Source organism: Dasypus novemcinctus, chromosome 16 (assembly GCF_030445035.2).
Source record: "Dasypus novemcinctus isolate mDasNov1 chromosome 16, mDasNov1.1.hap2, whole genome shotgun sequence".
Classification (NCBI taxonomy): Eukaryota; Metazoa; Chordata; class Mammalia; order Cingulata; family Dasypodidae; genus Dasypus; species Dasypus novemcinctus.
Genome location: NC_080688.1, coordinates 87339555 through 87351291, shown reverse-complemented (window position 1 = coordinate 87351291; position 11737 = coordinate 87339555). Strand labels below are relative to the sequence as shown.

At 46.2% G+C, this 11737-nt stretch overlaps 1 pseudogene; it reads left to right on the top strand.

The window, feature by feature from the left end:
- The first annotated feature begins 9376 nt into the window (after positions 1-9376).
- On the top strand, positions 9377-11190 carry LOC101423450 (VPS10 domain-containing receptor SorCS3 pseudogene; annotated as a pseudogene).
- Positions 11191-11737: the final 547 nt, after the last annotated feature.

Genomic DNA, 11737 nt, shown 5'->3' with positions numbered 1-11737 from the left:
AGGTAAAGACCCTCCCCCTAAAAAAGAAAATTACAAACCAATATCTCTAATGAACATAGATGCAAAAATCCTCAACAAAATACTTGCAAACCAAATCCAAAAGCACATTAAAGGAATTATACACCATGATCAAGTGGATTTTATCCCAGGTATACAAGGTTGGTTCAACACAAGAAAATCAATTAGTGTAATAAACCACATTGATAAATTGAAGAAGAAAAATTGTATGATCCTCTCTATTGATGCAGAAAAGGCATTTGACAAAATACAGCACCATTTCTTGATAAAAATACTACAAAAGATAGGAATAGAAGGAAACATTCTCAATATGGTAAAGTGTATATATGAAAAACCTACAGCTAGCATTGTACTCAACAGTGAAAGACTGAAAGCTTTCCCACTTAGATCAGAAACAAGACAAGGATGCCCACTGTCACCATTATTATTCAATATTGTGAAATATAAATATATTATGTGAAATCTGAATATGGATAAAATTGCATATATGAGACCATTTTTCTTTGAAGCTGAACAAATGTAGGTTAATTCTACAAAATGTTAATATCAGACTGTGATGGTTAGGCTAATGTGTCAACTCGGCCAGGTAACTGTGCCCAGTTGTTTGGTCAAGCAAGCACTGGGCTAAGTGTAATACAAGGGCACCTATGGACTTTAGTCACCATTGACTTTACTGCAGTGGTGAATCATATATAACTGATAACAACTACATCGATCAGGAAGATGGCCATCAGCAATCCAATCAGCTGAATGCCTTAAAAGGGGAAGTGATTCCAGCATTGAGGGAGAATTTCCCAGCTCGTCTTTGGACAGTCAAAGACGTATCCCTGAACTCATCAAGGACCTTCACTGGACTGTCATTGGGGCCCCTGGCTGCAGCCTGCCTGCGGAACCTGGACTTGTGCATCCCCACGGTCACGAGAGAGACTCTGATAAAATCTCTTACTATTGACAGATATCTCTTGTTGATTCTGTTTCCCTAGAGAACTCTGACTAATATGCAAAACAAAAAAAACACATTATACTAAGGAAAGGAGACCAGACAAAGAGTACTACATATTGTATGGTTCCATTTATATAAAATGTAAATATAAATCAATTTATAAAGAATAAATTAGATTAGTGGTTCTGTAGGGCTGGGGAAGGAATGTTAAGTGGTGTGGTGTCTTTCTTTTTGGAGTAATGAAATTGTTCTAGTATTTTTGAGATGATGGAAATACAACATTGTGATTATACTAAAAGCCATTGATTTTACACTTTGGATGGATCATATGGTATGTGACTATATCTCAATAAAACTGCTTAATAAACAAATAAATAATTGTGCAAGGATAGCCAGAAATAGCTATGTACATCAAGAGAAAGAGAGAGAGATTGAGAGGCTAGGAATTTTCTTTTTTGTCTGTTTTTTGTTGTTTATTATTATTATTGAAATAATGAAAATGCTTTAATAATGATTGAAGTGATGAATGCACAACTATGTGATTATACCAAATACCACCGATTGCACACTTTGGATGAATTGTGTGTTTTATTAATATGTATGAATAATATTGATTTGTTTTTTTAAAATTATTACAGAAAAGCTGGTGAAAACATCTGAATATACAAAATAGATTAAATAAAATATACCTGCAGATATTAAGCACATAAATGTATATAGACAAAATCCTAGTTCTGATTGTCATTTACTTTATTCTGACTCTTTTAACGAACAGAGTCACTCTTTTTAGAATCACTGCACATTGATTCGTGTTGAAATGCTTCTACCCAGCTGGAGAGCTTCCATGGAGGTGGTCCTGTCGCAGTGCATCCGGGGGCAGAAAGGGGTGATTTTGGTTGTCCCCAAAGAACACTTTCACATTCTCCCTGTCCAAACCCCAATCCAGCAGTGGTAAATGCACAGCCGGTGCTTGATCACTTGCAAAAGAAAGCTACCTCTTGCCTCGTGCGGGTGTAACTCGGTCCCTCTAAAAGTTCTGGTTGGATGATGAATCAGTTGCATTTCCTCAGGCCAGTCCCAACGTGGGAGAGGAGGGTGGTGGGGCTGGACTGTAAAGCGCCCCCACAAGGGGACCTCATATATCTGGGACTCACATCGCTTCATGCCTACCGCCCCTGGAGCATCACAACAGCCACCCAGCAGCCCTCTCCATCCCAATCCTAATGCCTGTCTCCTTTTCCTTACTCGCTGCTTCATTACTGTCACCTGTTTGCATTCGAGCATAACAGGTGAGCCCGCCTTCTCCCGCCTGCCTCTCCCTCACCGAGGGCCCACACCTGCACAACCCGGAGCTGCAGGAGACAGGTGTGGGCGTCTACTCTGGGTGTGACTCCCCACTCCGTCAACTGCTGACTCCGGCACCATGGAGAGACACGAGTGTTTGGTTGCTATTGTTTGCTGATTTTCTAAGAAACCCTTATATTAATGGGAATCATGAGAATGCCAAAAGTCTTTCATTTAAGAAAGGAACCATTCTCCAAGGGGCTGCTGCCAGTTATAATTTGCATTTTAATGTTGAGGAGCCTTCATCTTGGTGCTGGTCCTTCTGTAGAAGTTCTCCATCTTGAGTGCACATGACAAACACCTGAGGAGCTGTGGAACTTTCCATTTCCTGACCATGTGCCAAACAATTAAATCAGAATCCCTGACAGCGAGGCCACCCAGCCTTCAGGGTTTTTCAAAACTCCCGGGTGATTCCAATAGCGAAAAACCACTAGTTCAGAAGGACTTTAACTGGTTTTTAATCTTTTTGGTCACAGCAATTTTACATCTGCTGAAATATATTTTCCTCATGTAAAAATTGTAATAATAATTACTACCCTTTATTTAGAGTTTATGCTCCCAGAAGCATCAGATATATAAAAGTTAAGGATGCTATGTGGACTCAAAATTAAGGAAAACATATGTATTAGAAAAACCCACTGGATTTCATTTTTCTAAATATCTATACACAGGCATATGTGAATATGCCCAGAACATATATAAATAAGTATATGACTTTTAAAGATAATTCAATCTGGGGTGGGGAGCTGGGATGAGGGGGAATGGCCTTTTTTGGCTTAATATTCTTCATCTTTAAATTTTGTATAGGGAAAACATTTTGAAATTTAAAAATACAATATAAGGAGAATTTCTTTGCATTTTGGGGCTGCAAGCTGGAATTTAGAACTTATAGTTTGCGAACTAAAGCTTACATGGCCACAAAATATGGGCATCTAGAATGATAAAGGAAATAACCACTTGATAGCTTGGAAGGGCAAGATTCTGGCAGATGAAATAAACACGAGCAACAAAAAAATTGCTTTTTACAAGGTCGCCAAATCTCTCTATTAATTGCAAATAAACAAGAGCGATTGAGTATACAGGAGAACTAATGGAAGCTACCATCAGAATACTAAACCTGCAAAAAAACTGAACTGAGGCAGAAAGGCGGCAGGCAAGGAAAAGAAAGCAGCTGGGACAGCTAAGATCAGCGGCAGGGCCTGGAGGACCTGGCCACAGCCGAGGTCCTGGCCCAGCTGGAGGCAGGAGCTCCCAGCCCAGGTGCAAGGAGCAAGACAGTCTCAGTCCCAGCTCAGAAATCGTGAGGGACCCAAAGGTGCACAGCTAAGGTGGCGGGGGATGGAGGAAAAGCGTGCTCTTTCACGGCCAACACTCAGGTTTCAGGCGGCAGGAGGTGGGACCTCTGCCCCTGGGGAAGCCGGAGATGAGGGCGACAAGAATAAATGCCTGACGGGACTGAATCACGCCCCATACAAAGCCAGCTTCAAGTTCTCGTCCCCGTTCCTGTGGCCGTGAAATCATTTGCAAACAGGACCTCTGAAGATGATAGTTCAGGTGAGGACAAATTAGGGGGAAGGCATGGGGCGTCATTGCTCAAGGGGTGCAGGGTTTCTGTTGGGATAGTGATAAAGCTTTGGTAATGGATGGTGGTGACATGGTAGCACAATCTTGTAAATGTGATTAATGCCACTGAATTGGACACTTAAGATCATTAAAATAGAAAACTTTGATATATATATAACAATAAAAAATTAAAAATCGAGAAAAAGAACGCCATACCCTCAGCTATCCCCTCCCCCACTCCTCCATCCTGCAGCTTGAACCCTAAGTAATCACTAATCCTGTCTCTATAGATGGCCTGAAGCTGAACTTTCATCTGAATGGAATCACATGAAACATAGCCTTTAGTCACTGACTTTTTTCCCTCAGCATAAAGTCTTCAAGGTTATTCCATGTTGGTGGAGGACTTGGCCCAGTGGTTAGGGCATCCGCCTACCACATGGGAGGTCCGCGGTTCAAACCCCGGGCCTCCTTGACCCGTGTGGAGCTGGCCCATGTGCAGTGCTGATGCACGCAAGGAGTGCCCTGCCACGCAGGGGTGTCCCCTGCGTAGGGGAGCCCCACGTGCAAGGAGTGCGCCCCTTAAGGAGAGCTGCCCAGCACGAAACAAAGTTCAGCCTGCCCAGGAATGGCGCCGCACACACGGAGAGCTGACACAGCAAGATGACGCAACAAAAAGAAACACAGATTCCCGTGCCGCTGACAACAACAGAAGCAGACAAAGAAGACACAGCAAATAGACACAGAGAACAGACAATGGGGGGAGGGGGGGAATAAATAAATCCTAAAAAAAAAAAAAGTTGATAGAAAATTTTTTAAAAAAGGTTATTCCATATTACAGCAGCATCGGTACTTGAGATGTTTAACTCCATATGTTGACTTGGCTAGGTCATGGTGCCCAGCTCATTGATCAAAGAATGGTCTAGATGCTGCTCTGGGGGCATTTTGTAGATGTAGACCCACAGTCAGCTGGCTTTGAGTAAAGGAGATTTTCCTTGATAAACGCGGGAGCACTTCATCCACCCAGTTGAAGCCTAAAGAGCAGAGAACCGGGGCTTCCAGTGGAAGAAGGAATTCTGCCTCCAGTCTACATCAGCCCTTGGATTTCAGACTCTTCACTCCTACCAGAATTTCCAGCCTGCCAGCCTGCCCTGCAGATTTCACACTTGCCAGACCCTGTACCCGTTTCTTAAGAGAAAGCTCTCTGGAGCTTTGTTCCTTTTTTATGCTGAGTAATATTCTACAGTATGGGTCTGTCATCAGGTGATTTTGCATGCTGGTTATTGGAATAAGCTGCAGCCGGATAAACCTGAATGAGAAGGCAGCTTGGTCACTTAGCAGTCATGTGACTCGGGCACGTTTCTGACCTTTCCGAGGCCTCAAGGCCTAATGCCACCCTCTCCTCTAGTAGTCGGCCCAGAGCTGTCCTCAAAATCCACAATTTGGAGTGGGTGAAATCGCCAGGGCCCGGCCAGCTTTACCCTCTTCACACAGTCTTTCCCCCGGTCGGTCTACTTTGAGGTACTGAGTCTTCTGATCTCTGTGACACATGGTGGATTCTTAATACCTTTATGGACATGATTAAAATAAGCTCATACCAATGTAAATAAAGAGCCAACAAAATTTTTCTAGTGAGGGAAAAGCAACAATAAAACAACAGAAAGCTCCTTGTTTTGGCTTCCTCTTAAAAATATTTCAGTGGCTCTTTCTAATGTCTCAGGCCAAGCACCCAAAATAATAACTGTATCCTCTCCCATAACATGTTCATAGAATAATGCTGCAATGTTCAGAAATCTTAATTTCTGTTATTGGGGAAAAAATCTTATTTGCAGTTAAAGTATTCTTGTAAATACATAGGTTAAATAGCTTCTTTCTAAGCATTTGAGGAAAATTACATAAAAGATCTTGCACAAATCCATTAGAACTTAATGTTTTAAATGTACCTAAACCAGAAGTTAGAAGTATGAGAATTTTAGGTTAATAGTCTACACACAGTTTCCACACACAGAGCTGAAGGTCTGAGCATGTGGAGATGGGAGGCAGCGAGCAGGCAGGGGCCAGCTCTGACCAGACTCACCTGGGGCCAGCTCAGACCAGCTGCCGGAGCAGGTTTCTTAATTTGTAAAATGAGCAAATAGGGTTAGTTGATCTTTATGATCCCTTTCATTTGCATATTCAATAGGAATTGAATATTGACTGCTCCTGTAGTTCAAACAACATTTTTGGATAAACTATTGAACTCCAAGTGTAATGTCTTAACATGACCAATCAGTAACCGTGTGTCTGTGAGGAAATTGCCAGTCTTCTCTGAGCTGTACCATCCAGGTAAAATGAATCTATTATTAACAAACCTACTTGAATTGTGAGCACTTCCCTAGAACATCCCCTCTGGGTATTTAGACCTACTTTGCATCTGCCCCATTTTTTACCTCTCTTTGGTGGGTTAAAGCCTATAGATTTTAAATATAGGCCTGGCAAGCAGAACTTGATTATAATGCAGTGGCTTGAAATTAAGGACAAATACTACGATTAAAACGTATCCATGTTATTGGCTTTTAGCAATATCTTTAAGAAGACTGGGTGGGTTACTTCTGCTTGAAACTCGCAGCCCCAATGCTTGGGCGCTCTTAAAAAAAAACTCAGGACCACCCACCAAATCATGGAGTTGCACAGGACACAAGCCCAGTCTGGGACACTGCTCTTGGGCTTTGGGGACTCACTGTTAGGAGAGGGGCTTCTCTCCACCAGTGCAGCAGAGACCATCTTGAGTGGCGTAGACAGCTGGAACGCCTCCCACCTCTTCTGGTAAGAATTTATACCCCTTTACTTCCCTGTTTGGCTAGGACCCCTGTCCCCCTTCTTCCTACTGGTCTTTATTCATCCAGTCAGCTGTCTACGGGCTGCCATGTGCCAGGTACTGTTCTAGGAGTCAGGGAAGGAACAACACATGCCATGGCCAGCCCCCGTGGAGAAGAGACAGACAACGAACACGTGGCACAAGTAAATGCCTTCGCAGGCTAGGAAGTGGCCCATGCTTTGGAAGAACCAAAAAGTCCAGCAAGGTAAGGGGATCTGGGAGTGTAGAGAGGGCATTGGCTGGGGACAAGAATGAGGTGGCATTTTCCATAGCAGAACCTCGCGTCAGGTCTTCCAGGGGGCCTCATCGGCCTGGCCTGACCAAGCTAGCTAGCAGACGGCCTCGGCTCGTGGGATTTGTAAACTGTAAAGCACTGAAAGAGGAGGATCCATCCTGACCATCATCAGTTATAGCCTAACTTGAACACAGGCATAACTAAGAGCTGGAGAATCTATCTCCCTCCCCCTCCCCCTCCTCGCTTTCCTTCTCCTTCCTTTCCCAGTCGCGGATGCCATGTGCCAGCTTCCAGGAAGCAATTCGGTGAACTTTCCATCTCCTAAACGGCCTAGGACTCTCACTTCCTTCCCCTCCCGTGTGAGGGGAACAGCTCAGGGTGTAGGTGGTCCCTGGTCAGGAATACAAAATTGCTTTTTTACACCACACCAATATGATGAGGCTGTTTTGGGGCCCTCCAAAGCCAAGTTGTTTCTACTGTGGAATTGGGAATATTTAGAATGCTTGCGTTTTCCTCTTAATGCACAGGAAAAACAGGTGATCATTCTTTCACCCCTAAAATAGTAAAGGTTTTCGCCTTCCAATTTCTGCTGCTTGTCTGTGATTTAACTGACTTCTTCAGTAAGACGTCTTTTACCTGCTAGGGTGGCTTTCCCATTATTTCCTGGGACATCTAACTGCTTGGCTGACATTTCACACATACTTCGGTCCAGCCTCCTGATTGCTCAGGACTGGGGCGCTCCAGCTCCTTTCCTTTTTGGTACATTTTAAACTTTGGGGACTTTGAACTTTCCTCCTGAAGTGGCCATGACCTGCAATATGGAACAGCATTAATGCCAACGTGGGTAAAGAATGAGCCCCGAGGCGGGGAAAAGTGCTGTGGATCCAGAATCGCCTCTAGGAAGACCGCCCTGCAGCTCAGCCGCTCTGACAAACAGCCCGTCCCCTGGCATTCTGCGGGCTGCGTGCCCGCCGCCTTACTGAACTGCAGGAACAGTTCCCATCTCAGGAAACCGTAAAAATCAAATTGCGTGTAAACTCTCCCTGGGTCGCTGCCTCTAACCTTTTAACATCAGAAATGAGGGCCATAAACCCCACTCGTAGGGCCTGAGCCAGCAGCGGTCAGACGCGCCCGCCACCGTCCCCCTCGCCCCCCCGCACCTGGCCGCACGCGCTCTCCCCCCGCACCTGGCCGCCTGCACTCTCCCCCCGCACCTGGCCGCTGCGCGCCCCCTCTCGACGCACCTGGCCGGGCGCCCGCCCTTCCGCCGCGCCCGCCCGCCCACCGCACCAGGCGCGCCGCCTCCACGCACCTGGCGGTGGGGACAGGGCGGGCACCCAGGCAGAGCCTTCGTCACCGCGCCGTCGGCAGCCCACGCTCTGGGCGGCAGAGGGGCCAGCAATGGGATCCCCAGCCCTGGGATGTCCTCGCCCCCGCTTCGCTGACACGTCCACCTGCAGCCTGCCAGGGGAGCGCAGGCAGGTGTCAGCAGCTGACAGGTGGACAGCTGCGGCTTCTCGACTGCAGAGGCCGGTCATCTCTTCTGCAGACAGCATATGTATCATGGAGCAAATGTTGAAGGAGTTCTGAGGCTGGAAGGGAAACTGAATGGTAAGCCAGTCCAACTCCCTTCTTTCCAAAGGAAGGTCCCCAAATTATCCTAGATTAAAATATCAGAATTATAGAAACAGGAGAAAATGCTCTGAAGTAAATTCAATGCAATCCCTATCAAAATCAAAACTGAATGCAATATTTTAATAGTAACTCTGCCAATATTTTTATTTAAAAGCCTGTTGCCATGTTTGCCTTTTGTGAGATTTTTGTCCCCAAGAAAGGTAGGGCTACATTTTTTATTTCCCTAATTGAGTTGGTGTCATGTATTCTTGCTTGTCAGGATAATCTTGGCTTTGCAGACTTTTGCACTGGTAAATATTCATGGTGTGTGAAAAAGCACAGTTCATACTGTACCATCTCAAGTACATAAACATGTATGTTCAGTTGTGTGTATACACACACGCAATCTAGTACATGACAAACTGCGAACTGCCTGTGATTACAGGTGACTTGTCATTTTTGTTTCTTCTGATCTTCATTTTCTATAATGCATATCCTAACTTAAAAGTTTGAGGGGAAATAAATGTTTTTTATTAAAACAAGTGTCTTTTGTAGAAACTACAAGCTGATCCTACAATTTATATTTTTATAATGTGAGAGATATAAAATACCCAAAACTTTTGTGAAAAAGAACAACGTTGGAGGACTTGCACTGCCCGATTTTAAAATGGCAGTGGGACTACCGTAAAGAAGCCCAAGTGTTCCCGCCATAGGACAGACATGCTGATCAATGGGACAGAACAGAGAGTCCGGAAATAGATCGTCACACTAACAGACAATTGATTTTGACCAGGGCGCCAAAGCATTTCAGGAGGAATAGTCTTTTCAACAAATGGTGCTGAGCCATCTCTGCACGTCTGTCCCACCCCTCCCTGGAGCACTTAGCGCTTTTGGTCCCTGTAGCCCCCACTCTGAAAGGCAGCTGGTGAAAGTGGACTACAAATCCATCTTCCTGGCGCCGCACCGAGGAGGACTATCGGACCGGGCACCTTTTCAGTCAGGAGAGCCTGGCATCATTGGAGGAAGGAAAATATTCAAGAAACGGAAGCCAGGAGCTCAGGAAGCCGAGACTCCTCAGGGACAGCAGTCTCAGAGCCCTGAGTCTGCGCCGACTGGGACTTGGAGTAGGACTGTGCTTCAAGAGGTATGGGGAGAGCCAGTGCATCCCCGTGCTCTGTGCAAGCCAGCATCCCTGTCACAGGACCGCAGCCTCGCTCAGAGCTGCCTTAACAGCACTGGGCACCAGAGGACTCTGTCCAACAACTGCCCAGGTAGGCTGAGGGAGAAGGACACAGCCAGGGCCCAGGCGTGCCTCGGGACCTCCACATGGTAATGATCAAAGGCACCTGGTGGCAGAGCAGGGGCACGATGCAAGGCTCATCATCCTCGTGAAGGAGGGTGGTCCCCAAAGGACAAGCCTCCAGCTCAACTTCGGGGACAGGATGGCCACGTCCTATGCTGGCTTCAGCCCAGTCGAGGAGGGCATCAAGCACGTGTACAAGAGAGCAGGGGTCTTCTAGGCGACGGCCTGCGCTCGGACGCAGCTGTTCTCTTCCTGCACGTGGATTGTCCTGGCACACATTCACTGCCGAGTCCCCTTCATCGCTTTAAGAAATAAGGAGCTCAACATCAGTGCAGTCGTGTGGCCCAGCCACCCGGGGCCCCCCGCTTATTTCTGGGGGCAAGGCAATAGCACGAAGCCCCTCGTCACCTCGGACAGCAGCATCTCCTTCCCTTTCCTTGCAGAGGGAACCAACACCGTCACCGTCCAGGTGGCCGCTGGGAACGCCCTTATCCAGGATACGAGACAGCGCAGTTCATGACTACGTCCAGTGCAGCTCCTATCACTTCCTCCTAATCCAGATTACCACAATCCTGACGTTCCTGAGTGGAGGCAAGAGATTGGCGATGTCATCAAGAGAGCCCTGGTTAAGGTCCCCAGTGTCCCAGAAGCCCAGACCCTGTTGCCGTGTTCCCTGGCCTCCCCGCTTCAGCAGAGCCCTTCGTCCTCCCCACCAAGACCTTGGCAGAGAGGAGGAAAGACAATGAAGGGGACCCAGGGCAAGCTGTAGAGATGCCGTTTAATGCTCTAAACCAGAATTTAGCCCAGTTTGAACTGAAGCCAGGGGTCAAGTCACTGTGTATGTGACACAGCTGGCATGAGCTGCATGGGCGGACCCCAGGGCTGGGCACAGCAGCTCAGCCATGCTCATGCTCTTGTCAGCGGCGTTTTAGACCTGGCTGTGGTTTTGATCCACAAGTTTAAAAGGAAAATCCGTTGGATTAACATCTATGCTCAAGGTCAGCGTCACAAGGAGTAAGAGATGATTCGGCCAAAGTGAAAACACCCCCAGACTCACCCTCAGTTGACCTCAGTGAGCCCAAGGAGCTTCTGGACAAAGAGCTGGCACCCAGGTCATCAGAAGCATTGCCGCCGTTGTGCACAGCGAAAGCACGAAGGAGTCCCCAGCTGTGCTAGTGTTTAATGCCAACAAGCCACGTGCTCAACCACCTTTCTCACTTTTTATTTTTGAGGATTCCTATGACTGTTATTATGGAAAAATGAAAACATCTTTTTCACCTTACATTTACCAAAGGCCCTTCAAAATTAGAAGGTAGATACTTAGTTTTGGGAGAGAAAGGCATTCTTGGATGATTGAAATGAGAGAGAAAGGAAAAAAAAAAAAGACTGTGCTCATGGCAAAGAGTGCATCTTCCCACAGCCTCCTTGCTTTATTCTGCCAGTGGAAGGGCAGGAAGTAGACTCTTTTTCCTTGTGGTCTTGTTTTCTTTTTGTTTGCTTTAAGTTGGATTGCCATTTTGCTAACCTCCCAAGCCGCCTCCCAAATCACCAACTCCCACCCTTGGTTTTCTCCCCACCCTCACCGACAACACAAACCATCCCCCCTTAGATCCACAGCTAGGTTGCTGGGGAGTGGACGGAGCTGCAGAAAGCAGGCACACCTTGATGAAAGGGGCCCTGCCTTGTGCAGGTCAGTGGAGAGGCTGCCGATGGCTTACTGTACATAATTACGCTGTCAATGGCTTTTCATTTCTGAAGAAATAATTTAGTGTTTAATAAAAAAGAAAACAGAAAAAAGGGAAAAAAATGACTGAGACCCTTATACCATATCATAAAAATGAATTCATAATGGGGGTCATAGAT